The following is a 5884-nucleotide window of genomic DNA, read 5'->3' as shown; positions in this document are numbered from 1 at the left end:
TCTGTGTGTGTGGACAGCATCAGCACTTTTCAACCCAATTCTATACCAGTGAAATCATCAATTGTATATGTGATAGAAATAAACATTTCAGAAATTCTAGATCTTGAAAACTTTGACGTCCCACATACCCTTTCTGAAGAAGCTATTAGAGGCTGTTTTCCACCAAATGACAAAGAAAAACACGGGCTAGACAAAACAGGCAGCATCAGAAAGGGGTGAAGAGGATTCCAGGAGGATGCTGAGCAGAACCCCAGGATGACAGCTGTGCCCCAGGTATAACTGGTCCTGGTTCTAGCTTCTTTCTGAAGACAGAGTGTCGGGTGAGCCTCACCCAAATGGCTTCACATTTGCTGGTAAACCTCCTGTTCCACTGTCCAGGGCCTTCTGCCTGGGTCAGCCAGCGACACCGTTTCGTCCTGCAGAGGTGTTCTGTTCTCTCTCCACGAGGAGCCTAAAAGCAAAAAGTACGTGGCAGCCAACCTTCCCGCCCATAGCCCTGTCCGACCTCCAATACCGGACCACATCATAGCCCTGCCAGACGTCCCCCATGTGGTGAGCTTTTGCTTGCCCTGTTCTCACTTAAACCTCATTCCCATTACTCCAGAAAGGGCTCTGGTAAACTCTCAGTGGAATCAAAGTTGACACTCCACTCAGCACACCTTCTCTTGAATGTCTTCATCTAACAATGGTGATATTGCCTTTTCTTCAGAGCTTGATAGGTTTGTGCTCCATACTTGGCTTTCCAAACAAAGTAGTGTGTGGAGGAGAGAGGAGGATGTTATAAGGGAGGGGCTCACAGGTCTTTTAAAGTATTGGTAAGGGTTCATTTCTTCACCTGGGTGTTGGGTGCTTGGGAGTTCATTTTATTGGTATTACTACTATGAACATATTTTGTTTATTTATTAGTACTCTTTAAAGTAGGTGCCTATAAACTTTTTCTGTAAAGGGCCAGATAGTGAAATAAATATTTTTGGCTTTGTGGATCATGCAGTCTCTGACACACCTACTCAACTCTACTGTTGTGGCACGAAAGCAGCCATGGACATACATAAACAACTGGATGTATTGTGTTCCAATAACGCTTCATTTACAGAAACAGGCGGTGGGTTAGATTTGGCCCATGAACAATAATTTGCCAGCCCCTCCAAATTGCACGTACATGTTTTATATAGTCTTATCAATGTATGAGGATGCCAGTGTTCACCCCATGGTTGCTATGGTCTGAATATTTGTGTCCATGCCCCCTGCCCCCAATTCATATGTTGAAAATCTAACATCCAGGGTGATGGTATGAGGAGGCAGGACCTTTGGGAGGTGATTAGGTCATGAGGGTGAAGTCCTCAGGAGTGGAGTAGTACCGGGGTGTAAAAGGGCAGCGACAAGGAATAAGTGGGATTAGTGCCCTTCTAAGAGGCCTCTCAGAGCCTCCTTGTCCCTTCCACCATGTGGAGATAATGAGGAAAAGTGTGCAACCCAGAAGAGGGCCCTGCCTTGACAACGCTGAAACCCTGGTCTTTGGGCTTCCAGCCTTCAGAACTGTGAGAAATAAATTTTGGCTGCTTATAAGCTACCCAGTCTGTGGTATTTTGTTACAGCAACCCAAGTGGACTAAGACAATAGTAAATTTACAAGTAACTTTTTATCAGGGCGCCTGGGTGGCTCAGTCAGTTAAGCATCCGACTTCAGCTCAGGTTGTGATCTCACAGTCTGTGAGTTTGAGCCCCACATCAGGCTCTGTGCTGACAGGTCAGAGCCTGGAGCCTGCTTCAATTCTGTGTCTCCCTATCTCTCTGCCCCTCTCCCACTCACTCTGTCTCTCTCTATCAAAAAATGAATAAACATTAAAATTTTTTTTTAAAAATAATTTTTTAGCTCTTTCCTCTTTCTATGTGCTTCTTCCCTTCTTTTCTTTTATCTTTTAGTTTGATCAGTTGTCATATTACCTTAAAATTGTGATTTCTGACATATGCCCTTCCACTAGGATGGCTACTGGATTGGGAATCAGGAAAACTCACTCCTACTCCACACCTCTTCTACTGACTAGGAGTTAAGTGAAAATGCCTTCCCTCCCTCTAGCCTCAGTGTCTTCCAATGTGGAATGACAGATTTGGACCAAGTGGTTTCAGAGGCCAATTCATAACTCAAGTAGTTCACTTTTTCAGATGTCTTACTATGATTCAATTTCAGACACTTACTCACGTACTTCCTGCCTCCCCCCCACCCACCCCACCCCAAACCCACAAGTGTAGCTTAAGTCATGCATGAACATTTTCTTGGTTATTTCCATCTCAGTGTTCTAGGTGAGAGGATTCATATTCTAATCAGTGTTTTAGATCTCAACATTCTGGGGTTGTCAGGAAGACAGTTGTTTTTTTTTTTTTTTTTTTTTTTTTTTTTTTTTTTTTTTTTTAACTGCACAGATGAACTCCCAAGTGAAGAATAGAGACTTAGTAATTGTACTGTCTTCAGAGAAGAATTACAAAATCTATCCAAAATCTGTCATAATACCCTAATGGTGTTGGTTGCATTATAAATGAAAGGCTTGTCAAGTAATCTATTATAGAAATGCAATTTTTTAGGTGTTTATAAATCCCACAGTGCTGATAGTTTTCATACAGGTTGTCAACTGCAGTATAAAATTTTATTTCTATAGGTTTAGATTTATAGATGAGTATTAGAAATGAGAAGATAAAGCCTATAGTTCATTGGTAGAGAGCTGGACCAAACCCAGGGAAGAGTGAGTGGTCCTTGATGATGATTTATCTCTAAAGATGAAGACATCCGTCCAGGCTACCTAGGTAGTAGCTTGAGGCAGCACATTTAAAATAAAATGTACAGTGCTCTTATGAAGGGAGCAATGACAGTCAAATTTTTTTCCAATAAATGAAAATAAAAAAATATGTCAAATGAGAAGATTGAGCATAATTAGTTTTCTGTGCTTTCGAGTCTTTGAGGTGATTATCTCAATAAGAGAAATCTTAATGTAATGAATTCCACCTATATGTATCAATTGGTTTCCATTTCTCAGTTCCAGCAAATGCATAGGAAATGAGTGCAAATTCAGATTCCACTTTACGTAGTACTGAGAGATATACACTAGGAAAGTGAAGGTATTTTCAGAGAAGAAAATCAATTCATCCCAGTGGGCTGGGCTTGTCAATAGTGGCCTAGAAAAGTACCAATTGCTTAGAGAGAGTGCAGGTATTATGATGTCCTCATTTCTACCCTTTTCCTCACTCTGCCTCTATGATCTTCCAGTAAGCCTGGAACAGGGTCCTGCACATATTAGCTGCTAAGTAAAGATTTGTTGGCCTGAATTCTCTTTATATAGCCTTTTTTTTTTTTCTCCAGAGGAGCATCTCCTCAGCTTGAGTACCAGTCATAAAACAAGTCAAAAAGAGCATGGCTGTCTAGGTCAGAATGTAATCCTAAATACTTTATTTGAGCGAGGCTATTCAATTTCAATGTGCTGATTACCGAGTTCCTACTGTGTGTCAGAAATGAGGGAAGAGTAAATGAAGCTCCAGGTTTTGAAGTTGTGAGAGGGATATTGCAGTTTAAATTCTATTTTATTCCATTCTAATAAATAGATATTTATTGAATGTATACTCAGAGCCAGACTATGCGAGGCGCTGATTGTCAATTACTCTTCAAAATAGCATGGCACAAATGGGGTTTTCATTTTCCCTGTTTTGTAGATGAATTTAGAGGGTCTAGTGAGGTTATAAGCCCTACCAAGATGATCCTCCAAATAGTAACATATAAGGTGGGAGTGAAGTATAAGTTTTTTGCCTCCAAACTCCATATTTTCTTCCACCGCACCAAACTGGTCTTTAAGAAGCTCTATTGCTTAGACACAAATAGGAGCTCTTTAATCTGGCTGTTCTCCTACTTTCAGAACTGGGGAGGCCCCCTTAGACATTGACCAGTTGTGTGCCTCCCTGTTGCTGAGCCCAAGTAATCAGACCTGAAACTTAGGATACACAGGGCAAGGTAGCTAATTTGCTTACTTGTCTTCCATTGGAACAAATTAATTTCTCTGGGATTTGGTTTTTTTTTTTTTTATTTCTAAAATAGGTTTAACAAAATCACCCATACCGCAGGGGTGTTATGAGTATTCAGTCTTCCAGTTTCTTAGATAAACCACCAGCCCTACCTAATGTAGGCCACACCCCTGCCCATTTGTTTGTTTGTTAATTGATTCATTCACCCAACAGTTATTAAGCATTTAGTTTATGTTGGACAGTGTGGTTGGTACAAGGGATTCAGCTGTGAATGACACAGCTCTTGCCCTTATAGACTTCTGGTCTAGAGGGGAAGACAAGCATGAATCAAGCAATTATAATGAAGTATGACTACAATAGGTGGTGCTGTGGGACTAGACTAGCGGGCCCCGAAAGGCCACTCCCTAGAAGAGGTGAGAAGTAAAGAGATGAATGGAAGTTACCAGGCTAAGGGGGAGGAATATAGGAGCAGATTAAACATGTTGCTGGATGGGGCGCCTGGGTGGCTCAGTCGGTTGGGCTTCCGACTTCGGCTCAGGTCACGATCTCACGGTCCGTGAGTTCGAGCCCCGCGTCGGGCTCTGGGCTGATGGCTCAGAGCCTGGAGCCTGCTTCCGATTCTGTGTCTCCCTCTCTCTCTGCCCCTCCCCAGTTCATGCTGTGTCTCTCTCTGTCTCAAAAATAAATAAAACGTTAAAAGAAAAAAAAAAACATGTTGCTGGATGTCTGCTGTTTTTAGCCATTTCCTCCCCACATCTCCAGCCCCCACTTCAAAGCCTTCATAAGTCATATAATGCTATGGTACTTGGCCACAGGGGAGCAGGTGTAAGGATTAATGACCCTGTAGGAAAATGCTCTCGCCCTAATTAATCAAGAAAGACTCACCCTTGGCCACGTCCATTCAGGGCCTTACATAACCTATGTTCACTTGGTTCTTATATACTGTTAATATTCCTATATATTGTTACATAGGTATATTCTTATATACTGTTAAAACTATCCACATCTCTCTGAGATGTTTAAAGACCTTGCTAGGGAACAAGTTCAGGAGAACCGGGCACAGGACTGAAGGGATGGTTAGCAATACATCTGTTTACTAAATAAGGCAACTTTTCTCCCGAGCTTTTCAATCTATGTGGATATAGACAGTGTGGGTGATGTGTGAATAGATCTTTTCATCTCTTATGTGAGCCGGTATTTACTTACCTCAACCTTCATACTTCCTCTTTGTGTTATTTTCCTTTCTTTTGATTCAGACTTTATCTTTGTCCCTAAGAGCAAAAGAAACTAATGATTACTACAAGGGCAGCCTAGTCAGCAAATAGTCTCCTGTCTTGTTAGTGATTTTCCAGAAGCTTGAAATTGCACTGTGTGTGTTGGGGGCTAAAGATGGTTTGAAAAATAATAAATTATTTCAGAAATCTTTGAATAGTCTTGAAAAACACCGTTGTCTGTCTGTTCAAATGTTACCAGGTTTCTGGCATGATCTGTATGTTCTTTCCCTTCTGTCAGTTGAGTACTTGTCATCTGTAGCTTAATGGGCCTATGGTGCACCTTCATTATCTAGGTCACTATACACAAAAGGAGACTTTTTGATTCTCTGCATCCTTTGGCTCTTTGATTAGTATCTATACATTTATGCCCTTATTCAGTTGTCTATCAAATATTTCTTGATCAAGGCTCTGGAGAGGTACTGGGGAAAATCCGAGAAGAAAAAGACATGATCCCTTTGCCTAAGGGATTCAAGGGCAAAAGCATACACAAGCAGATAACTCATGAGGCAGTGTGATACATAGTGTGACACTGATGTGTACAAATTGCTGTGGGATACTTTCTCTCAAGTTGGCAAAAGTTTCTAGAGGGGATGAGGGTGTTTGACT

The sequence above is a fragment of the Panthera pardus genome, unplaced genomic scaffold (assembly GCF_024362965.1).
Source record: "Panthera pardus isolate Hobbes unplaced genomic scaffold, ASM2436296v1 HiC_scaffold_27, whole genome shotgun sequence".
Lineage (NCBI taxonomy): Eukaryota > Metazoa > Chordata > Mammalia > Carnivora > Felidae > Panthera > Panthera pardus.
This window is presented reverse-complemented; position numbering follows the sequence as displayed.